This window comes from Schistocerca gregaria, chromosome 5, assembly GCF_023897955.1.
Source record: "Schistocerca gregaria isolate iqSchGreg1 chromosome 5, iqSchGreg1.2, whole genome shotgun sequence".
In the NCBI taxonomy this organism is placed as follows: domain Eukaryota; kingdom Metazoa; phylum Arthropoda; class Insecta; order Orthoptera; family Acrididae; genus Schistocerca; species Schistocerca gregaria.
This window is the reverse complement of record NC_064924.1, coordinates 426262534-426289008: the sequence shown is the minus strand read 5'-3', so window position 1 is coordinate 426289008 and position 26475 is coordinate 426262534.

Sequence of the window (26475 nt, the reverse complement as noted above, 5' to 3'; positions counted from 1 at the left end):
GGAAGCCTTGAATCCAGTCGCAAATCTGGCCCGATACTCCATAAGCTCGTCTTTTTTCACTAAACATCAGTGCGGTGTATCGTTAAATGGCTTTCTGCTGTCAGAGAAACCGGTGTCATCTCGAGCGCCGTTGTCTACAGCTTTAGGAATCGCATGGAGCATGAGAGCGAGCTGAGTTTCCCACGGTTTCTGTTTATCAAGGAAATTTCCGTTCTCTAAAAACGTCATAATTCTCGAGGATAAAACATGTTTCATCATTCTACAACAGATTGACGTCAACGGTATAGGTCTATAATTGTGTGCATATGCCCTCGGCCCTTTTTGGAAAGGGGAATGATCTGCCCTTTTTCCCAGTCGCTGGGTACCCTTCGTTGCCCCAGCTATCTACGATAAGCTGCTGCTAGAATGGAAGCAAGTTCCTTCGCATAATCTCTGTAGAATCTTATAGCTATATCTGTGGTCCTGATGCCTTTCAACTGCTAAGCGATTGTAGTTGCTTTTCTGTTCCATCTGTTTTCTCAATATCAGTCATTTTCACATTTGTATTTCGTACGATGATTGAAACGAGGGACTGTGTTAATATCTTCTGTGGTGAAACAGTTCATGGAAGATCAAATTCAGTATTTCGGCCTTCTCTCTGTTACTTTCGTCCCGACGGCAGTATAGCCTATGAACGAATAAGTATGATTTCGAGCCGCTTACCGATTTTACGTAAGGCCCAAACGACTTAGGATTTTTACTCTCATCGGTTGATAAAATTTTATTTTTAAAGTCATCCAACTCTTCTCTCACTGCACTTCTAATGCTCGTTTTATCTTCGTTCGGCTTTCTTTTCGTCAGCTAAATTTTGACGTCTCCTGAATCTGAGAAGAAACTCTTTGTTTACGTAGAATTTTCTAACACAGCAGGTCTTTCCCGTACCTAAGGTTCATGCTCGGAACACAATTTTTAAGGCATGTTGAAAGATGCTTTTGAATTTTTTTCCATTTGTGCTCCTCATCTTCGTCCTCATCTGTGAATGTTTGATGCTGACTACTCACTCTCTGCAGTTTGTATCCTGTCACTTCTGGTAAGCAAAAAATCTTCCTACCTCTCTAAAAATTCCTCGTGAAACCTCCAATCATAGTTGCCGTCACAGCCTTGTGATCACTGATACCTACCTCTTCGCTAACTGATTAGATGAGCTCAACGGCCGTGCCGCAGTGGATACACCAGTTCCCGTCAAATCAGCGAAGTTAAGCGCTGTTGCCATTTTTCGGGGTGCACTCAGCCTCGTGATGCCAATTGAGGAGCTACTCGACCGAATAGTAGAGGCTCCGGTCAAAGAAAACCATCATAACGGTAGGGAGAGCGGTGTGCTGACCACACATCCCTCCTACTAGTATCCTCACCTGAGGATGACATGGCGGTCGGATGGTCCCGATGGGCGACTTGTGGCCTGAAGACGGAGTGCTAAAAAAATAAAAATCATACCACTATAATCACTTGTAATTTCTCCCTTATCATTTCCTTATATTACCTTCCCTATACTACTTAATCCACATGAAATCAAATTAACCCTTCTTAATCCGATTCGTATATTGGTCAGCCGTATCTGCTGTCGTCTGCCTGCTATCTCGAACCGCTCTCTATCTTCCTCTTTCGTGCATGTCTTCACCCCTCTGTGTATACAAGTAGATGTTTCTTGGGACGATTCGCGTGGCGTCCTGACGCTGCCCATTCCGCTTACCTCGTATTGTACAAGGTGTGTCCATTTAATATGACTATTCTTTCAACATTTATTGCTCTCAATTGTCTTTTTGGATTGGTGCATTATTTTATTACACTTTCTACAACGTGTGGGGTTTTAGTTCAGCTTCATTATATATCCTACTTTGCATGCGCGGAGTTCTACGTAGCGAGACATCAAAGTTTACCGAAGATATCGTCCTGTTACAAAGACATCTATAAAGCTTAAGACTTGATGAAGACAAGTAGTATGTTTTTCACCAAATGTTCGCATGCTGACTCCTGAGAGCAAGTCAGCATAAAACCATTTCAACAGTGAAGTGACTATCATGGAAAAATTGATTTGAGAAAAGATTTTAAATCTCAGTAACACATGCTGCACACAGATTTCCAACATGTAAGAAGATCAAACAAACCATTGACAAACGTTCGCTGATATGGAAGGGTAAAACAAGGAAGATCAGTGTTTAACGTCCCGTTTATAACGAGGTGAATAGAGACGGAGCAGAAGCTCTGATTACAGACGGATGGGAAAGGAAATCGGCCATGCTATTTTAAAGGAACCATCACGACCTTGGCCTGGAGCGGTTTAGGGAAACCTACGAAAATTTATATCTGGATGCCTCAGGATAAGAACTGTCGATCTCTAGACTGCAACGCCAGTCTGCTAAACTCGGTCGCTGGCAGAGAGGTCTATGAAATAACAATTCTAGCATCCCTTGGTGAAGGGGTCATTATGGAAATACTGATAAGATTATTCTTCCCGATTTCCGTGCACTCACAGTGCTACGAGCTTTTGTATTTTTGTCTGTAATGAACGCGTATCTACCGAACTGATCGTGTGGTGTCGGTTATGTACTATCTTGGTCTTCACAAAAACAACCAAAACAACAAAAAAATTTTGTGTACAGTTTTGTGCATTATCGTCACGGTATCTAGTAGGTGTAGCGAGTAGGTTCTGGCCAACATAGGTGGTGAATGCAGGTGACTACCATGCGACAAATCTACAGTGAATTGTGCTTCATAATAGTGTCCAAATGTTCAAATTTCGTAGCTGTGCTGCACTCATAAATTTTGACGGCGTAGTCCACGGAGACCTGTTGATATATTTAAAAAAGTACAGTCGAGATCCCAATAATAAAGAAATATTATTGCAATCTCGACAGTTCTTTTTTGAATGTGTTGTTCTCAGCTTAGGTGGGTGAAAGTTCGTGGTAAGACACCCTTATTTCCATTACGTAGCGAAGTGTGTATTGTCTAGCTTGAAATTGCCTACCTTAAACGTTTTGGCAAATTTAATAGTTTGCACAGGCTGCATAGTCCCATTTTCTATAGGAGGGACAGTGTTTTCTATTGAACTGCATGAAGTACAGAGGTTAACTTTTACCTCCATCACATGAATGGATTTGTGTATCGATTCTTTATCGTCAGAGCAAACTGAAAAACCAATTTTTGATCAAAGAAATACGGACACCTAAATTATGAGGAAGTTATTTACACAGTTGCAGTGTGGGAAAAGTACACCACACAGCACAAAATTGGCCGCCCATGAGAACGCTAAGTTGAGCCATCCGTACGATGCGGCAACACTGTAGGATTAGGAAGTTTCTGGAGGAATAGTTGTCTTCCACTCGAGCTGTTACTGTACTATTTCTGCTTGTGATCTAGCGGTGAACGTCTCTCAGTGTAGACACAAGTCGTGAGATTGAATCCTCTGAGTTCTTTATTTTTTAATCGAATTTTGTCTGTCTGCTAAAGATATGCCCAATAGAACCTCATAGGCCCTGACTCACCAGTAACAACCTTCCGCGGAAGAGCTCTTCGCTGTGTCACGATCAGAGCATTTTATGGTGGAGGGTTTCCTCTCCCTACAGCAGCCACTAGCAAGCGGTCACTCGCCATCGGACGCTTGTCACCGGCCGCTATCTGACCAGGTGAATGTGGCATGGCGCATCTTGGGCATGTTTCCTCCCTCGCATTGGCAAGCATAAAATTTCTTCATCTTGTAGTTTGATTTTCCGTGCTAAATAACTTCGATAAATCGATTTGAATACTGTACACTTACACAACATGGGTAGGCTGTTATGAGTGTTTCTGGTAGATAAAGAGGCACTCTGTTGATTTAACAAATAGAACAATGCAGGGAATTCATCCCTCACGGATTATTCTTATCATCTTGTGTCCTCAAATGTTCACACTCTGACACCTTGTAGAACAAACGTCTACAAACTTCCTTTCTAGACGAAAATGTACTTCAAAAGTGGCTTGACAACATTTTTAACTCCGAAATAATGAGTTTCTACCTGACTGTGAATTCGTAAAATATCTGTGCCTTGAAGCGTCCTGGCCGGACCGAAACTCGAACTTGGGACCTTTACCTTTCGCGGGTAAGTGCAGAGTGAAAATCTCATCCTATCTGTGTCTTGTAAGACTGTCTTAGGGATTAGATACTCTGATTGTTGTTGACTAATTTTTCTCTCATGTTTACCTTTGTAATAAGTCTGACGACGTTAGATTGATTCTGATTTATTAATTAAAGAGTCAGACCGAATAGCTGAAGCTTTCAGCGGTGACTGGTACGTGATGTCCACTCGTTGCTCCGTGTGGTAGAAGGCTCTTCACCATCCTGGGTTGCTGAGGTTCGGGCATGGCTGAATGTCCAACGTACTGCCCCTTAAAGCCTGAAACTATGGCCATAAATCCCTACAACAGTCTTGGTGATAGAGTACGTACTCCGATGACCGATACGACAGCGAAAGAAAATCCATGAAAGGCAATTTAATTACCCTTCAACGCAGTACTATTAAAATAGATAGATGTTCAGATATTACAGACCACGCGCTGCTTCCACAAACTACCGCCGTTTCTTACTGTGTTGTCCCCGGTCCCTCCAGGTGTCTTCAATTCCCAGGGCTGCTAGGTCCTTCGTCAGGTCGTCCATCCAGCGCTTCCTTGGTCGTCCAATGGGGCGTTTGGTGTTTGGTTTCCCCGTTGGTGCCAATCTCAGGATATTTAATAAAATATTTCCTTCAATCAGAACTGCTACTACGTATACATCGAGAGAACTGTGCAACCGGCTTTAAATCTAATGATCACAAACTTTTTTTTTTTTCGTATACAGCGGCCGACCGCTGTGCGTATCGTTGAATAATGAGACCAACTATGTGGCTCGGGTTAACCACCCTTCCATGCGACCGTACTTAGATTAATAATTACGGTCAAAGCAATAGATTAAAGTACTAACTACAGTGGTGCACAACTACAAGATTGACAAAGAATTAGTACAATTGCTTCTCTTAAGGTTCCACAAAGAATAACAGTTACAGAAGACAGAACAACTGTACAAAATCAGATACTTTTAAGTTAATCAATAGGCCGGATACCAGTCAGTCACGAACCGAACGAAATCGTTTTAAAACACAATTCCACACTTGGAATCGTCTGACCATCCAACATCGTAATTCAGAACCGCAACACTTGACGTTCAGCTGGATCAAAACCAGACCCAGATCAAGTGGCGGCACTCCGCAAGACTTACTCAAAAAATCAATTGCAGCTTGTAGGTTTTCACCAATGCAGTAACACTCGGCCCCGATGCTCAGCTACGTGGACTGAACATTAATCAATACTCCGAAGGAAGCAGAATCAATGGGACACCAACTAGCCTTGTTGTTAGCCAGTCCTTACTTTAATACACAACAGCAACAGCACAGCCAGATTATCCTCCACAGGGGTGTGCCATCCAGTGCTGATCTTCGTATAAGTGGATGTGAAAGGTGACTGAGTCGTAACTTTGCAAATTAAAAGCGCCATTAACAGTTTCGTTGACAACGGTGTAAGCCGCACGGAGTGGGTGCGTGATTTGAGGCGCCATGTCACGGATCGCGTGGCCACTCCCGCCGGAGGTTCGAGTCATCCCTCGGGTATGGGTGTCTGTGTGTGTGTGTGTGTGTGTGTGTGTGTGTGTGTGTGTGTTGTTCTTAGCATAAGGTGGCATAAGTAAGCTTAAGTAGTGTGTAAGTCTAGGAACCGATGACCTCAGCGGTTTTGTCCCTTACGAATTCACAAACATTTAACATTTTTGACAACAGTGTAACGATCTTCAAACACCCCAGGGAACACTCAGAAACAACACCACTCAACGACGGATTGCACTGTACTGTGCCTTCACTGCGGTCAAGTAAATACACATATCGGACAGCAGTGGATAAGCTATGCAAACAAAATGTTCAATAGTGTGTGAATTCGTAAGAGACCAGACTGCTTAGGTCTTCGGTCCCTAGACTTACACACTACTTTAACTTACGCTAAGAACAATACACACACGTATGCTCGATGGAGGACTCTAACCTCCGGCAGGAGGGACCGTGCAATCCGTGACATGGCGCCTCGAACCGCACGACCACTCAGCGCGGCTACCAACTACAGTCTCCCAAATGAAGAGCACGTCCCGCGGGATCAAACAGAATACCGGGACTACGACAAACGCCAACACTTGACGTAGTCACCTAGAGCCCTAGACAACGTCGTTATCGTAATCACCGAGGGCATGCCACTGAGGACATCCCACACATCACTCCTTGCCTCGTGACCACTCAGCGCATAATCAGCGCCAAAGGAGAGCAGGGCACAGATCACAGCTGACGAACCGATGTGGTAAACAGGCAAAGGGACTACATAACAGGTAGCTACAGCGTGAATTCAAACCCGGCACAAAGTACTAAGCGCCAATTATCGACTGATTGAAAATAATTCCACGATAAAATACAGGTAAAGTTGTCCTGTATAGCTGTTGATCGTGTTCATAGTGTACTCCTTTGAAACATAAACATTCGGATTGTAGGTGCAGATTTTCATGAAATAAACAATTACAGTAAATAATACTACCCAATACAATGTGCTTCACACTAAATCCCACATGTTTAGTACGGTTTTTGCACGTGTGATAATTCTTTATTGACTTCACTTCCTAAACAACGTATTTACACGTTACATCACATGTTGAAGTGAAAATACGAGCTGCTGTTTCTAGTATTGTTCCACAGCAAAACTATTCAATTTGGCACCACCAATTTGGCTCACCATCTGCGAATATGTTTGGTAAGCAAGCCGACAGAACAGCAGGTTCAGCAAGGCTGTGTATGACTGCGAGCGATTCAGCAGAAGTGTGCGACAGGCATAATGATCAACAATAATCAAAATGTTAATTGCGTTACTTTGTAATCGGTTGCTAAAGAAGTTAACTTCGTTGAATGTTAAAGCGTTACTTTAGAGAAGATTTATCGGACTTCGAAGTTAACAAACTCGTGTAGTAAACTTCAGGATGTGGGTGTAGTGAAATGAGCAAATGGATCAAACACAATACCGTTGATTAAATAAAAATTTTGTGGTTGGGGAACATCAGACAGACGATCGAAGAAAACAAAATGACTAATAGTTTAATAATTCAGTTTTATAATTGTTTAGTTATCAATAATAAATAACAGTAGAATCAAATTACAGCAGCATTGACTGGAATACTCTCTTTCCAATTCTGAAGGTGGCAGGGGTAAAATACAGGGGGCGAAAGGCTATTTACAATTTGTACAGAAACCAGATGGCAGTCATAAGAGTCGAAGGGCATGAAAGGGAAGCAGTGGTTGGGAAAGGAGTGAGATAGGGTTGTAGCCTCTCCCCGATGTTATTCAATCTGTATATTGAGCAAGCAGTAAAGGAAACAAAAGAAAAATTTGGAGTAGGTATTAAAATTCATGGAGAAGAAGTAAAAACTTTGAGGTTCGCCGATGACATCGTAATTCTCAAAGGACTGGGAAGAGCAGTTCAACGGAATGGACAGTGTCTTGAAAGGAGGATATAAGATGAACATCAGCAAAAGCAAAACGAGGATAATGGAATTTAGTCAAATTAAATCGGGTGATGCTGAGGGAATTAGATTAGGAAATGAGACACTTAACGTAGTAAAGGAGTTTTGCTATTTGGGGAGTAAAATAACTGATGATGGTCGAAGTAGAGAGGATGTAAAATGTAGACTGGCAATGGCAAGGAAATCGTTTCTGAAGAGAAATTTGTTAACATCGAATATAGATTTATGTATCAGGAAGTAGTTTCTTAAAGTATTTTTATGGAGTGTAGCCATGTATGGAAGTGAAACATGGACGATAACTAGTTTTGACAAGAAGAGAATAGAAGCTTTCGAAATGTGGTGCTACAGAAGAATGCTGAAGATTAGATGGGTAGATCACATAACTAACGAGGAGGTATTGAATAGGTTTGGGGAAAACAGACGTTTGTGGCACAACTTGACTAGAAGAAGGGATCGGTTGGTACGACATGTTCTGAGGCATCAAGGGATCACAAATTTAGCATTGGAGGGCAGCGTGGAGGGTAAAAATCGTAGAGGGAGACCAAGAGATGAATACACTAAGGAGATTCAGAAGGATGCAGGTTGCATTAGGTACTGGGAGATGAAGAGGCTTGCACTGGATAGAGTGGCATGGAGAGCTGCATCAAACCAGTCTCAGGACTGAAGACAACAACAACAAGGTAGTATCTGACTGTTGGCGCACATTTACCTCAACAACGACGCGTCTGTCCACTGTTCTACTAGAAAATGAACTTTTGGTGGGCTTTAAAGTTTTTATCGGCCTCTCAAATGACTTCGAGTCAACGACCTGCAAAGGAATCACATTCGTAACAACAGAGTTTACTCTCAACTGGTCCAAACTAACCTAGTCTTTGGTTAGCCATCCCCACAAAATTTTCCGTGTGTTCCTTCCAATTGAAGTTGTTCGTAATTTTAAATCCTAGGTATATAGCTGAATTTACGGCCTTTAGATTTGATTTATCGTGTAATCGAAGATTAACTGAGTCCTTTTAGCACTCATGTGGATGACCTCACACTTTTCTTATTTAGGGTCTAATGCCAGTTTTCACACTACAGAGATATATTTTCTAAACCGTTTTGTAATATGTTTTGATCTTCTGATGACTCCATTAGTCTATAAACGACAGCGTCACTTGCGAACAACCTAAGAGGGCTCCTCAGATTGTCTCCCAAATAACTGGTGTAGATAAGGAACAGTAGAGGACCTATAACACTACCGTGGGGAATGCCAGAAATCACCTACGAACTGTGACCTCTCTGACAGGAAATCACGAATACAGTCACATAAGTGAGACCATATTCCATAAGCACGCAATGTCACAACAAGCCGCTTGTATGTTACAGTGTCAAAAGCCTTCTGGAAATCCAGAAATACGGATCAATCTGATATCTCTTGTCAATAGCACTCAACACTTCATGCGAGTAAAGAGCTAGTTGTGTTTCACAAGAACGATTTTTTTTCTAAATTGATGTTGACTGTGTGTCAATAGACCGGTTTTTTTCCGAAGTAATTCTTAATGTTGGAACACAATATATGTTCCAAAATCCTGCTGCATATCGACGTTGATGATATCGGCCTATAATTTAATGGCTTACTCCTACTACCTCTTTTGAATATTGGCGTGACCTGTGCAACTTACCAGTCTTCGGGTACGGCTTTTGCGTAAAGCGAACGGTTATATGTGATTGTTGAGTATAGAGCTACTGCATCAGAATAATCTGAAAGCAACATAATTGATACAGAGTTTGGACCAGTAGGCTTGCTTTTATTAAGTGATTTATGTTGCTTCACTAGTCCGAGGATGTTTACTTGTAAGTTACTTATGTTGGCAGCTGTTCTTAAATCAAATTCTGGAGCATTTACTTCGTCTTCTTTTGTGAAGGCATTTCGGAAGGCTATGTTCAGTAGCTCTGTTTTGGCAGCACAGTCTTCGATAGTATCTCCATCGCTATCGTGCAGAGGCATTGATTGTGGCTTGCCGCTAGCGTAGTTCACATACGACCAGAATCTCTTTTGATTTACTACCAGTTTTCGAGACAAAGTTTCGTTGTGGTAACTATTATAAGAATCTCGCATTGAAGTCCGCGCTAAATGTCGAGCTTCTGTAAAAGATCGCCAATCTTGGGAATTTTACGTTAGTTTAAATTTGGCATGTTTGTATCGTAGTTTCTGCAACAGTGTCCTGAACCGTTTTGTATAGTAAGGGGGTTAGCGCCATCGTTTGTTAATTTATTTGGTATAAATCAATTTTTGCCGATACTATTTCTTTCAATTCAAGCCCCATCTGGTCTACACTTACAATGTGAATTGGGAAGTAGTGGAGATTGTCTCTCAGAAAGGCGTCCAGTCAATTTTGATTTGCTTTATTGAATAGACATTCTTCGGTTTATTTTTGGATGATTTGCGGGTTACAATATTCAATCTGACTACGACAACCCTGTGTTGACTCATCCCTGTAACCCGTCTTGACGCTCATTATTAACCCAGGATTATTTGTTGTTAAGAGGACAAGTATGTTCCCACAACGGTTCACTGTTCGCGTGGGCTCATGAACTAGCTGCTCGAAATAATTTTCAGAGAATGCGTTTAGCACAATTTCGGACAATGTTTTATGCGTACCTCCGGAATTAAACATGTATTTTCGCCTACATGTCGGAGGTAACTTAGTCACCACCAACAATAGTCTTATGACTCGGGTACGCGTTTGAAATCAACCTCACGTTTTCGTTGAACCTTCCAGCAATTGTATCATCAGAACTGTGAGGTCGGTAGTAGGATCAAATCATTATTTTATCCCGGTTGCTAACATGACCTCTGGCCATAGTAACTCACGGGGACTATCTAGTTCAATTTCGACAAGATGAACTTCTAAACATTCATGGTGGTGTTTGTTCTATATCGTGTCTCCCTACCACTTTCGCGCAACGACGCTCTGAGCGTGTTTTTTAGGGAATTGGCTAGTTTGAACCTGGGACCTGTTGCTGATAAGGAGACGCCAGACCACACATGACATGTATAATTCAGAAGAGTTCAGTGAGACTAACGATGATATAACCAAATACTTAATGATCTCAGCGTCAGCTCCACTACACTCCCTGTAAAAGAATCCTAATACTAACTAAATTTAGTGGAAAGGGTTCAAGGCTTTCCTATTTTTAGTTAGCTGGTAAAATAACGTCGAAAAAGCAGTTAAGTTTACCATTGGAAATTTTATTCTACTCACAAAACATAGTTTATAATTTGCACTATTGATAAAAGGAAATGTTCTAATACAGGATGGTAAAAACCAACTGTGTTCAACAAAAATGTGAACGAATATTCCCTGAATGGGTTTCCAAGTTCTACAATCGATCGAAGGATGACCTATGCCATATCACATCTATAATCTAGGTTTAAATTAAGTTTCACAAAAGAACAAGCTATCAAAATGGTCTACAGTGAGTCTCAATTATCTTTAATTACATATATAACTTGACGTAAATTACAGTGGCTGATGTGGCTTCTCAATAACTAATAACAGAAAAATCTTTGCGTTTAAGATTTTTACTTCGTGGCAAATGAGAACACCATGAGTTTTAATTAACGATCGACACTAGTATTACGTAAAAAAGGGGTGTAACAGATGAGTCTTCTGCAGTTCTGAATGAAGCTTAATGCGCTGTTATGCGGCATCGCGTGCGTTCACTTGTCGATGTTCGTAAGGGGGCGGTGCGCAGCACAGCTCCGCTCACCTCGCCGTCTCCGAAGTAACTAACTCTCCTAACTTCTCCTTACTACAATTTACCGAAGTTGGTTTAAAAAAACTATCTGGCTGTGTTTTAATCTGACCAATCAGGGTCTCAATGTTAACCTTAAGCTCCGCCTACAAAATTTCTGTCTATCCAATGAGAAACGTTATACTTTCCGTGGTGGGGCAATGTTTTTAAAGTTGGCAACATGACAGAGACGCTAAAAAGTCTCACGCTAAAACGTGCGGGTGGTGAGCCCTAGTGGTTAGCTGGCGACGTAGGGCCTTCTAGCTTAACACGGTTCTGCTCTCGGCTTCTGTCCTCGTTTCTCCCCTCGGAACTGCGTTTGCCTCACGGTGGGAAGGTACGACATGCATTTAGGCATTCTTGTGTTAGTCTGTGGTATTCCATTTGCTCTCTCGTCACTCGTATTACTTTGGTTAATTTAATGTCACGATTTATTCGGAGCTATATGACATCCTACTGGATTTGCTTATCATGGAAGGTGTTGGATTTGCCTGACACCTTACATAATCACCACCCTTCGAACTTAATTTTTGCACTGAATTTAGGCAATGATTGAATCGTTGTCTAAGTCAGTCAAAAATTATTCCGGTGTCTACATTTTGTTGCCTACTGTTCAGCTGCGTTATTCTGTTCTATGCTAGTTTGTGTTACTAATTTTTATTCTTATATTCTTCCATATTATAATTAAAAATGACAAGAGAAGAATATTTTATGCTATTATTAATTTTTAATTATTTTCTTTCTTTATTTAAGTGTGAAGTTTGTTTCTTAAGAAGTTTGTTATCGAAAGTGAGGAGCCTTTCACATTTATTTTCTTAGAAATATTGTTTTTATAAATGTAGTAATTAAGTAAAATCTATTCCTAACACATTTTCTAAATATCATGTACAAGTAAAATGTTTTTGTTTCCAGACACTGATTTCAACATTGTTACACTAACAAATAAGAATTATTTCCAAGAATTGCTTTGACAATGAAATACACATACACAAGTATTGAGATATTATCCTACTAAATGGTACAAATGTTAAAAAAAGTGAAAACATCCAACAAGAACTTTTTTTTCTTTATATACTGTCCATTTCAGAACTAATGACTTATTTTTATCGACAGTCTATTTTTTACTCAAGTCCATAGTCAATGACTTATTTTTTAGTTTATTAGCTGTCTGGTGTGCTTAACTTGTTTAGTTTTTCACACGTTTCTTTTGTGCAATTCCTACATAACATAATTTGATTTCACACATTCACACAGTCCTACGAATGTTCAAGCATGAGGTTGGTGAATGTTTTTGCACGAAGGTGATGGACTTGAGCAGAGTGGATGTGGGCAAGTATTTGATGTACAGCTTCGTTCGTCGTTCCTTGTTGGCTTTGCAAGTGTGTGTTGCTGTTATGGAGGTCACATAATGGAATGGAGCTGTGAGTCCTGAATCTCGTGGTTTACTGGCTTTGTATGCGTGAAAGTCATCGTTATGTGTCGCTGAAAGCGGTCGTTCGTCGTTGTAATACTTCGCAGACGACGAGTTTACAATAGGATAGGGATTTGGGAAAGTATGTCGTCTACTCTTCACCCATCTTCTTACTTGGTCTCAATCTTGTGAATCTTCAACTTCTGTTCTTCCTGCTTCTTACTTGCTTCTTGGTTCTTCTCTGGGCAGGATATGGAAATATTTATTGATAACTAGCCGCTTTGAAGTTCTCCTCCTAGTAACAGTTTGATAAATTGTTTGGGCGCGTCATTTCTACTTTGTGGAAGTTCTTCTTCAGTTTCGTGCATCAGCGTGCTGTTTAATAGTAGTAGTGTGACTTTTACACACATTTTTTTGCCAGCGGTGGCTTGCCCAAGCGGTCGTCTCGTCGGGCCGTTTTTTGCTCGCTCAGCTGTGTGGGGGGCGCGCTGTGGTTTACGAGCGGCGAAAGTGGGGTGTCTTCTTGTCTGTCCATACTGATGTTCGGCGTTCGGTCGCGTCTATGCAGGGGTCTGTCACTGTGCAGCTCGGTGTTCCATCACAGCAGGGTTCCTCCTAGCGGGCAAATTTATTGCCCACTTTCTATACAAGGGCCTTCTGTTGGTTTCGCAGTCCTTTTCCTTCTCTCGACGCTCCTGCTATGTAGGAATCGTGTCAGCTTTACAAATTTTGGCGCCATTTCCATGTTACAGTTCTAAGATATTTGGAGTCTTAACGTCTACTCAAGAATCCTCAAATTCGTTTTTTATTTTTGTGTAGTGTCGTGGTGTATAGCATTTTAGTATTTCATGTTGTTAGACTATCTAAGCTTTATCCCTTCACCTTAATCTATGGTACTATTGGTGTTATTATTGAAACTACTTTCTTTTTCCCACCTTCCCTTCTCTTCATTCTTCTTTCTTCTGACGATCTTATCTGCAACATATCTTGAAATATTGTGCTGATTATTTACCAGTAATAAAATTAATCTTCAAACTTGTACTGAAAGTGTTTAATACTGACAGCCTTAGGTAAAAATACCTGTGCTCTATCTCGTAAAATACCCTCTAATTCTCTTTTACTGTGTTCCGAAATACCTTGAACTTCTTGTTATTTTTCGTCGATTTCTTTATGGACTTCTAACATGAGTTGATTCGATTACCCCTTTTCTGCATACCATTCTAATTCTTGATCCTCTTTCTCGTGTCATTCTTAATTGTTTGTTTATAACTGGTATTTCTTCTAATTTTAGCTTTTGCTCTAAGGGAAGTGTGACATTCCCGAATGTTACACTACTTTTCCCCATATCTATTTTCACTCGTCTCTCATTTAAAAAATCGGCACCTATAATCAAATCTATAGTTAGTTTAGGTATAATCATGAAGTTGGCTTCGATCTTTTGACCTTGGCACGAAAGAGTTAACCTAGTTTGTCTCGTAACTTCCAAAGCATTGTTTGTAATAGGACTTCTTACTTTAATCTTACGTGTTTTCAGAACTGGAAATTCCTCATTGGCATTACACTGCATGAATAAATTTTCTGAGATCGCAGTCAGTTCACTTCCGCTATCAATTACAATATTAACTGGGATATGCTTTACCATGGCCTTCACAATTGGTTGAATTTGAAAGGGTTGGTTCTGTTCTTCATCTTCTTGCATCGACGAATCCTCCACTGAATCATGAGTCTTCCTAGGAATTTCCCTTGTGAATTCGAACTTTCTATAGGATAAGCTTCGACTGCTACTTCTCTCTCTTTTATTTACAAACTACTTCTAACAGCAACAAACTGGCCACCACCAACCGTGTCTAGACTATCCTTTAGAAACACCGTTTGGTTTTTCGCAAAAATTTCTGCTGGGCTTACCTCGGCTTCAGTCAGCTTTCAGTACCTATAACGATTTTAGCATCAGTGCTTTGTATTAGCGCTTGGAGTTCTGGTACTTTCCCAACACAGCTATGACAATTTACAACTGTTACACCGATGGTTCTTGTATCCACGTTCTTCCTGTGTTCGGCCTCACCCCTTGTGACTGAGTCCTTCTTGTGTTTTCTGAGACCTTCTAACCTAACAAACGGCCCATTCCATCACACACAGCCCCTGCTATCCCTGTAGCTGCCTCCTGCGTATAGTAAACTTCTGACCTATTCAGCGGAGCTCGAAACCCAACTATCCTTTGGCGCAATACCTTGAACTTCTTGTTATTTTTCGTCGATTTCTTTATGGACTTCTAACATGAGTTGATTCGATTACCCCTTTTCTGCATACCATTCTAATTCTTGATCCTCTTTCTCGTGTCATTCTTAATTGTTTGTTTATAACTGGTATTTCTTCTAATTTTAGCTTTTGCTCTAAGGGAAGTGTGACATTCCCGAATGTTACACTACTTTTCCCCATATCTATTTTCACTCGTCTCTCATTTAAAAAATCGGCACCTATAATCAAATCTATAGTTAGTTTAGGTATAATCATGAAGTTGGCTTCGATCTTTTGACCTTGGCACGAAAGAGTTAACCTAGTTTGTCTCGTAACTTCCAAAGCATTGTTTGTAATAGGACTTCTTACTTTAATCTTACGTGTTTTCAGAACTGGAAATTCCTCATTGGCATTACACTGCATGAATAAATTTTCTGAGATCGCAGTCAGTTCACTTCCGCTATCAATTACAATATTAACTGGGATATGCTTTACCATGGCCTTCACAATTGGTTGAATTTGAAAGGGTTGGTTCTGTTCTTCATCTTCTTGCATCGACGAATCCTCCACTGAATCATGAGTCTTCCTAGGAATTTCCCTTGTGAATTCGAACTTTCTATAGGATAAGCTTCGACTGCTACTTCTCTCTCTTTTATTTACAAACTACTTCTAACAGCAACAAACTGGCCACCACCAACCGTGTCTAGACTATCCTTTAGAAACACCGTTTGGTTTTTCGCAAAAATTTCTGCTGGGCTTACCTCGGCTTCAGTCAGCTTTCAGTACCTATAACGATTTTAGCATCAGTGCTTTGTATTAGCGCTTGGAGTTCTGGTACTTTCCCAACACAGCTATGACAATTTACAACTGTTACACCGATGGTTCTTGTATCCACGTTCTTCCTGTGTTCGGCCTCACCCCTTGTGACTGAGTCCTTCTTGTGTTTTCTGAGACCTTCTAACCTAACAAACGGCCCATTCCATCACACACAGCCCCTGCTATCCCTGTAGCTGCCTCCTGCGTATAGTAAACTTCTGACCTATTCAGCGGAGCTCGAAACCCAACTATCCTTTGGCGCAAGTCGTGGAATCTTGCAGCCTACACGGTAGCAGAACCATCTGAGCCTCTGATTCAGACCACCCACTCGGCCCTATACCAGAGGTCCGCAGTCGGTCCTGTCGATTGAGCTGCAAGTGGTCAGTTCTGCTTTCATCTTGCAAGCAAGACTGGCACCCTTTACCACTTCTGTTAGCTGCACAAAACCAAAGAGAATTTCTTCTAAACCATAGTGACACACATCATTGGTACCAACGTGAGCCACCACCTGCAGTTGGCTGCACCCTGTGGTCTTCACGGCATCTGGGAGGACGCGTTCCGCATCTGGACTGACTCCACCCAGTATGCACCCGAGTGCACATTGGCTTTCTTCCCCTTCTTGTCAGCCATGTCCCTAAAGGGCCCTATAACATGCCCAACTATCACCAATCTCATTCTCTGCGATGTCCCGATCTTGCTGGCTGAGACGTTTCCTCTTAAACATGACAGGCAATGACATCTGGCTCAGAGACAATGACAGCCACAGATAGCCCGTGGAACCTGTTTGTCAAACTAATCAGGCAGACCTTACGTACATTCCCCTGGGAAGTATTACGCTGCTTGCTACATCCCAATGTGACCTCTGACTTGACAACAGGTAAGAAGTCAACCTCAATGCGAGCAGTAACGGGGTTGGCCACTGGTGAGGACCAAAGGAGGACTTCGACATGCTGGACGTCTGTTGGTTCCCTATGACTCGCCCACATCAGTAGTGCCCATCCACTGCTGGCTCAAGCTGTGTAACCGAAGCCATCACCGACTGGAGCTGAGAACGAAGTATCACCAACTCGGCTCCCACCCGCACGACAATCACAGTTCCTATCCAGACTAAAGACATGGAAAACTAAACTACCCAAATAAGTGGACTATCGGCATGTGCTGCAGACCTGTACTGTAGACACTGACGAAAACGCTGAAACTGTGTCTAACAAATTGATTAATATGCAGAAATTCAAAAACGTAACTACTGAAACACTCAGGTGAAACTAAATAATTAGCTCCTGACTAGGAACTTGTAATATGTCACAAAATCGGTTTGCTTTCTGACGCAAACGAAAGTGCGAAACTGTGTCTGTTAGGTATTAAATTAAAATGCAGAAACTCAACAGTCTAAACTATTAAAGGAGACAGATGATATTATAAAATTTGTTCCTGATGAGGAACTCGTAAAAGGGACAAAATCGGCTACTTTCCTGTCTCTGCCTCTGTGTCACAAAACTGCTGCTGTCTAATAGCAAAACCTCTTTCCCACCCATAATAAATATGCCAGGCAGTAGCTAGTAGGGACTTGATCAAAACAACTGATAGACTACACCTCGTTGGCACTCGATTCTCTGATTATTTTTAGCTAACAGTCTATTATTCCAGTTGTCTGGTACTTCTCCGCCACACCGTTGGGTGAGGATGACTGCATCATCGTGAGCTGCTGAGACGAGAACAAGTCTCGCTGATGAGCCACTAAGGATACTATCACCGTGACACCGAGCTAGGGCATGAGTTGCTATAATGTAGCAGGCTCTCATCCCCCACTGGCTTGCTAAAGGGCGGGGCAAGCTCAGAGAACAGCACGGGAATGTGAGAGTTACGTCACCTGACGCTCAGTAGCGTCGCTCATACGACAACCGAGGAAACTGCAACATGCAGTGGCTGGTAGGACAATAGCATAGGGCACCTCGGCGTCCGACAGCTGTAGTCGGGGGATCACAGCAGCAGACGGACGTGAGGGTTCACCACCACAACCCATAACTGGATGGACAACTGCTTTGTAAAATTATTGAATAAACTTGTTTCACAAATAACTGTTCAGTTACAGCATTCGCCATCGCGTCCAGGAACTTCCCATACCCATCCTGAATTCAGAAGGGGTATCAACTGGACGTGCTGGTACCTACAACGTACACTAGGGTGGCCTTAAGCTATATATAATTTTCGGAAAGTTAGAATTTTTCTTCTCCCAAACCCCACTTTTGTTCCAAAAACGAAAAAAATTCTGCGAAAAATTTGATCTCAATCTGAAAAACTCTACGCGACTCCCAAACGCCCTAAAGCTGCGACGTACCATCCACAACGAATATTTCCGTTAAAACACGTTGTATTCTTCCACATCTCCACTGTACACTTGCCTTTCGTGACAGTATTATACACAGTATTACAAAAAGGTACGGCCAAACTTTCAGGAAACATTCCTCACACGCAAATAAAGAAAAGATGTTATGTGGACATGTGTCCGGAAACGCTTAATTTCCATGTTAAAGCTCATTTTAGTTTCGTCAGTATGTACTGTACTTCCTCGATTCACCGCCAGTTGGCCCAATTGAAGGAAGGTAATGGTAACTTCGGTACATTGCTCTACAGTCCTAGCATCAAGCACATCAGTACGTAGCATCAACAGGTTGTGTTCATCACGAACGTGGTTTTGCAGTCAGTTCAATGTTTACAAATGCGGAGTTGGCAGATGCCCATTTGATGTATGGATTAGCACGGGGCAATAGCCGTGGCGCGGAACGTATGTATCGAGACAGATTTCCAGAACGAAGGTGTCCCGTCAGGAAGACGTTCGAAGCAATTGAGCGGCGTCTTAGGGAGCACTGTTTCCAGCCTATGACTCGCGACTGGGGAAGACCTAGAACGACGAGGACACTTGCAATGGACGAGGCAATTCTTCGTGCAGTTGACGATAACCCTAATGTCAATGTCAGAGAAGTTGCTTCTGTACAAGGTAACGTTGACCACGTCACTGTATGGAGAGTGCTACGGGAGAACCAGTTGTTTCCGTATCATGTACAGGCACTATCAGCAGCTGATTGGCCTCCACGGGTACACTTCTGCGAATGGTTCATCCAACAATGTGTCAATCCTCATTTCAGTGCAAATGTTCTCTTCACGGATGAGGCTTCATTCCAACGTGATCAAATTCTAAATTTTCACAATCAACGTGTGTTGGCTGACGAGAATCCGCACGCAATTGTGCAATCACGTCATCAACACAAATTTTCTGTGAACGTTTGGGCCACATGTTCTTCCACCTACGCTCAATGGAGCACGTTATCATGATTTCATACGAGATACTCTATCTGTGCTGCTAGAACATTTGCCTTTATAAGTACGGCACAACATGTGGTTCATGGACGATGGAGCTCCTGCACATTTCAGTCGAAGTGTTCGTACTCTTCTCACTCACAGATTCGGTGACCGATGGATTGGTAGAGGTGGACCAATTCCATGGCCTCCAAGCTTTCCTGACCTCAACCCTCTTGACTTTCATTTATGGTGGCATTTGAAAGCTCTTGTCTACGCAACCCCGGTACCAAATGTAGAGACCTTCGTGCTCGTATTGTGGATGGCTGTGATACAATACGCCATTCTCCAGGGCTGCATCAGCGCATCAGCGATTCTATGCGACGGAGGGTGGATACATGTATCCTTGCTAACGGAGTGTTTGATGTCACCTGGGACGTTCTGTTGCTGTGTGTTTCCTTTCCATGATTAATGTGATTTGAAGAGAAGTAATACAATGAGCTCTAACATGGAAAGTAAGCGTTTCCGGACACATGTCCCCATAACATATTTTTTTTATTTGTGTGTGAGGAATGCTTCCTGAAAGTTTGGCCATACCTTTTCGTAACACCCTGTATATGACACATTAAAGTAAACCCAGCAAACGTCTAAAATTATTTTGACTCTTATTACTGAGAAGATCATTAGGGGAATTCTAAAAACATGTAATATTTTGGAAACCTATAGTTTACTTACCATAAAACACACATTTTCAATTTGACCAACTTCAGCTTATTTACACTAATCATTTTACAGCATTAATTTCTGAAGAGTCGATAGATAGTTTGACTGAATTAATACTAAACAATATTTATTTCTAATAGAAGATTTAATGACAGCTGGGTACTCCAACAAAAATCTGTAAAATACATTGTTGCTCGGTTCCGTCTTTTATGAGAATGTTATTGTAGCGTGAATGAGTTTGGTAACCCTTTTTGCATCATTCACAACAACCATCTCCTCAAGTTTTTGAACTGCAGTTTTATATTTGGAGTCATGCCAACGACGTTACCGAAATGCTAACGGCGATTCCCGTCAGTTCACCGAAGCTGAGCGCTATTGGAGGTGGCCAGCACTTGGATGGGTGGCCCTCCCTTCTGACGAACACTGTTGGCAATCGGGGTGCACTCAGCGCTCGTGATTGAAATAGGGGTGCTACTAGATTGAGAAGTCACGAAAAGTGATAACTCCGGGAAAGTGGAGTGCTGACTACATGATCCTCCATATTCGCATTCAGTGATGCCAATAGGCTGAGGATGACGCAGCGTTAGTACCTTCAGTACGGTAGAGCCTTGTAAGACCTGTTCAGACGGAGTTCAGTTCTTTAAGAGGAGTCTTTGGGCAAGAAATCGATACTGATAGGAAACGTTGTGAAGAAAGTTTTCGTAACACGTCTTACAAAAGATAAAAACTCAACATTCACAACAGAAGAAAGATCATTTTCGTATATAATATGACTTTTCACTTGCTGTTTTTTCCTTCTTCCTCTTCTGCACGTTATTCCAAGCTAACTTGAGCTATATTTGCTTTGACCTTTGTTGGAACATTATCATTAAACGAAGCTAGCCCACAGTTTCCGGAGCTAAGTACCAGAGGTTATTTGAAATATTCTTCAGCTGCCTTACTAATTACTGGATCAATATCCTGAGAGTTTATTAGTCGACTCATGAATAAGAATTCGTGGCAAGCTGCGTTAACTGCTTCTTTTAACAGTAACCAGTCGCAGACGTACACTCTTGCAAGAAAAATGAGTATTCTTTTAGATGAGCTTGTCTTCGTATCAAATAAATGAAACTGATCTGGAAATACGTATGACTTGAATGGATTCGTGGCCTCTGTCATCCACCTAGAATGAGTTACAGCTTCTGGGATGCGAAACGACATCCCGGTCATCGTAATGCCACCAAGAATGATTATTGTTAACACCAGCTACTCTCAATGACCATTTCGCGCTTATTTCTACGTAATGTTTTGTTGGTTTTCAAGAAATCCGCGAGTAATAAGAGCGATAGATCGTTCATAACTTCATTCTTCACTGCTACTGCTTGAGTAAGCGTTCTTGTGGAGTTTCGACCAGGGTGCTCTAAATTGTTTAAAAAGTTAATGTCTGGGCCAGAAGGGTCTGCGATGTAAGTAGAAGATCCCGGGTTCGAATCGCGGTCGGGACACACATTTCCATCTGTCCCCATCAAGGTATATCAACACTTCCGGTCGGCAGCTGAGGGTTTTAATTAATTATCATTTATTCTAGAGAGGCTACACGGTTATCAATGGTATCTGTTCCTTCGAGAACAGTTACTGTCCACATATACATTAGTTAAAAAGTTATCACATGAGCTTTTAAACAAATTACTTTACTCATTTACAAGCTATGAACTGCCATTGTTTTTAGCTTCAGCTGACACTGAAGATACTTTGTTCTGTAAATGTCGGTGTTTCTCTTGAGCAATTATTTTATTCCGTAATTTTGCTTTTCTGGGAATGTAAACTAATAAATCAACTTCACTTTACTTCAGTGATACTGAACACTTTGGAGTTTCAGGGTATGCATCAGTGCTGGAATATTCATTCATGTTTTCAACTACAAAACGCATAGGCATTCCTTTAAATGAAGTCATCAAGCTGATTAGAATTCGATTTACACAAATATTTTGAATTAGGAACAGATCTATAAGTTCAGTGTAACATGTTACGTAATATGAATCATATTTATTTAATAAATGACGATTGAAAAGCGTCGTAAATAAACTTTTTCCTAAATATGAGATGTATTCAGCATTTCCATTACGTAACTGTTGCTGTAGCATGTCTTCTGCTTGATTAGTTTCCTCCAGGAATAATTATAACAATAAATTGCGAAACTAACTGGAGAAACGTCGATTTCCTTACACGAATCGTTCACGATTGTTTTAACGATGAATATGACCCCAGCAAGAGTAAATCGTCAACTGTGAAATAATGAAAGCATCTAATTTTATATACGACATTTTCACGTATATCTGTAAAATTATAAGCAATCCCAAATGTTTGTTTGCTTTTCCTTTCCATGCGTTTTACGAAAGTATTAAGAGTTACAACATATTAAACAATATTTCTGTTTATTTTTCAGTGTGGCTAACTCAAAAACTGAAAATATAAAAGATAAAATACTTCCACAGATGTACTCGAACCCCAACCTTAGCTTACTATCTCACAATATTTTCACTACTCCACCCACTGTTTACAAGTTGCATTACCATAATTGGGTCATCTCTCGCATGAGCAGCGCCAGACATACTAATTTCTTTTAAACGCCTAGACACCTTGAGTTTTCGCTACTGGCCCCTTCTTTCGCTACGTAAGTTGGCAGCAACGACATTTTACACTACAAACCCTTCAAGTTTTATGCTACATAGTTACTGGGAATTAATTATCACAGTAGCTTTGATCCATAACGGAAAAAAAACTAACACTACATCATCAAGCTGTGATATGAGATTGCACGACATCAATTTTATATGCCAATTATTTTCTTTAGAATCGAATGAGACACTTCACACGGTAGTGAAGAACACGCACAAATGTGAAAAATTCGTTTTTAGTTTTTTTACAGGAAAACGAGACCGTCTACCCGAAAACAAACCACAGGAGTTGATGCAGCTTCCTTTCATTCCCATACAATTTCTTTTAACAGTTTAATGAGCTTTTATTGTTTACAGCAAGTAAATCTGAAAACTCATTTACATGATATGCTGCTATCAGCCGCTTCGTGGGAATACTTTATTTTTCTGTGTGGCCTTTTCTCTTACTACAACTACTTGTTATGTGTTCTAACTTTTACAGTACATCAGACAACTGTATACTTCTAGGTAATGCCAGCAGCCAAGATGCACAATTAGCAAGTAAACAAAACGGATACACCTTTGGCTTCAAATACAGCTTTTTACTCGGTATAAATAAGGCAGAGATCGCCCATACGTACTAAAGTTTGGCGTACGGATTTCAGGTGACTTTGCATCCTGTATACTCTCTCTCCTGTGATATGGAGTTGCCAACGGACCGTTGTGTGAGACGTTGTGACTAAGCATGACAACGCCCATTGCGTCATCAGCGTCGTACGTAGGGAAGGCATAGTTATTCTGACGAGAAGCAAGTAGGCCCTCATCTTACTTAACCCTTAACTGGTCTGGTGAAAAAAAAAATGCATTAAATCTTTAGTGGGGTCTGAGAAACCCAAATGATTGAAAATAAGATGTTATCACAAATAATTGAATTTACTTGTCAAATAAGATACAAAATATTACGTGTGAATGTGTAATACATGAACTATGTGTATATACATAAGTTATGTGTGATTACATAAGTTAAATTGTGCATGTAAAATAATTCATATGTTTAGCACAGTCTGGGCAAATACATATGCTGTGTTCCAAACAAAACAACTTATGACACTTCACACAAGAAAATTTCGTCTTTCTGTCTTTTTCTCGAGGGCACAACTGACAACGCCCCTTTCTGACTTGTGGCTCTGGACTCCCCCACTCCTTCGTCTCCACCTCTATTTTTTGGAACAACCTACTGCAGATCCTTTGGAAGATATCTGGTTTCACGTCTATCTATATGCTCTTTGATGGAAAAAAAAACCGCTAATTTTAACGCTCTGGTGGGGTCTCACACACCCCGGACTGATCCCAGCTGACAAACCGTTTGGAATGAATTCAATGTAATGGCGCACACAGTCATATACAGACCATTAAAGAATACCAAAACCGTCGGCGCCATCTGTTGCCTTGATATAGAGGTACGTGTAGAAGAAAAAGTCCTGGGGCCTGTCACACCCCACTAGACCAGTTAAGGATTAATAAATGTTTGCAACTAAAGGTCGCTTTTTCCAGTACAGGTATTAAGAGGAGCCTTCAGGTCATAACGACTTTCTTACAACAATTTTACAGCGGCAGAAATCTATCATCTCAGTACATAAATGAAGAATATTTAAACTAACGAAAATGTGCGAATGACTACGAAATATCACGAGAATAAGCACGAGGTGCAGGCCGATAAGATGCCTTCCGATCTAGGTCTGCCGTAAGACCATGATGCTCTCAGGAAATTGTTACTTCTCAGTTAATCATTATTAACCCTTTTTGAGGTCATCAGTTTATGGTGTTTGGGTAATGACTATATCAAAGTACTTCGCCATTAAGGTTGACAAGAAGACGATGCCAGTGAAGAATTTTTGTTGAGATATTGAATAGTGAATCATCACTTGGGACTATGCAGAAGCCGATATCTCGATTGAGGAATAATTAAATTCAGTCATAGTTCAGACGGAACGTTTTTTTTATAAAAAGCTTTAGATAAACGTTACACAACCTGAAGGGGAGATTTCAGTCTCCAAAGGATCACAGTACTTAACCATAAAAGGTGTTCTATTCCCTACAACAAACTGACATTAGCGACGTATGAGTTTACTCCGGCTCAAAATACGCTAACGGCTGTGTAGGTGTGTGCCAGACCATGAAGGTAAGGACCGGGGCTCGATCCCTGACCGATTGATATCTGTAACTTTTCGCTTCTTTCATTTGCGGCGTTGTCTATTACTATGAAAGTTATGAGCTGCACCACGGTTACGAGTGGTTGGGCTTATCAGTTGAAGCATCTGGTGTAGGAAATACTACCTGACGTAGAACCATGCCTAATAAATCAATGTGGTGCTGAAACCAATTATAAATAATTAGTTATACAGTATATGTGTCGCATTACGTGCGTAAATTCGTCTTTCCGATGCGAATCTGGCTCCAGCGAATCGAAATTGGTCAGTTTTAATTCAGCACTTGCAGTCTAGTTTTTAACTAAATTTATTGGAATATTAAAATTCCACCAAGACTGTCACTGCTTCGACACTGGTAACGAACATAGAAGCACGTTGCATGACATTACGTCCGGCTTTCTACATTCTAATGACAAGACAATGTCGTTAGTGCAGAGATCGTGAAATGTTCGAATTCTTTGGAAGTTGGAGGCTCACGTTCTATTGAGGGTAAGGATTCTGGAAGAGTCAACGGAGTACAGTGCCTGACGAAGGGAGCTGGCGTTTGTTATCGGTGTCAATACTTCATTGCTTCGGAAGACACTGTTGACAAGGCTTTCTTCTCTGTACTTCTGAAGGACAATTGATTATTAATAGACAGCTAATTTCCTCGAATTTTTGTCTCTTCCTGTCCCAGTACAAATACAGTTATGTAATTAAAGTACAACCACTAGCCTCGCACGTTGTACGATTACATTTAGATAAACAACCTTCGCAGGGCAGAACGGGGCAAATACCAAATGGTTCAAATGGATCTGAGCACTATGGGACTTAACTGCTGTGGTGATCAGTCCCTAAGAACTTAGAACTACTTAAACCTACCTAACCTAAGGACATCACACACATCCATGCCCGAGGCAGGATTCGATCCTGCGACCGTACTTGTAGCGCAGTTACAAACTGTAGCGCCTAGAACCCCTCGGCCACTGCGGCCGGCGACAAATACCAAGCCAACAATCCCTTTTTAGAGAGGAACGTGTATCTCACCATACGATGTAGCCAGCAGCGAATGAGGTGAAATGAAGAAGAAACAGTCGCATTGCATACTGCTTGTGTGTTAACAAAAAAATGTTCGGAATTTTTGTTATAGATTACACAATATATTGTTGAAACCTGGGACTTTAAGAAGCAAAACTTCCTTCATCAAACTGTGAAATGCGATTAAATTGGCACTGTGCTGCTAGAAGTAGCTTCTCATTTCGACGCATACTACTGTCGGAGAACGAAAGTAAGAATGTGAATTGTGGAGAAGCTGCAAATACATGTATCGTATATTATCACGATAACAATGAATTTCGCTTGTTTCCACTGGTTAGTAAATTGGATCAATAGGCACGCCATTAAGAAAGAGAGTAGAGATACGTAACGTTACACATTGTCTGTGTACTGGAAGGTCACCCTTAAACTCTGAACGTTAACATTTTCTAATAGCATCAAACAATTCTAGACACTGAGTTCAAATACGTGCTTCGCTTATTTTCCAATTGACTCTATAGTTTATTTGTAGGAAGAAGTGTGCCCAAACAGGGGTAATGGTGATTCCTTCTCGCAGCTAGAGTATTTTGCTTATACCATAGTTTTCCTCTTTCCACGACTTCGTTTTCTATTATCTCTAAAAGTATTCTGCTTCAGATATTAAGTATCGCTATTGTTTTAAACTGTTACTTGTATCTATTTGTTTGAAAACAATTCCAACAACAGGCTTAAAGTAGTATACCTCAATTTGTAATTCCGCATGTT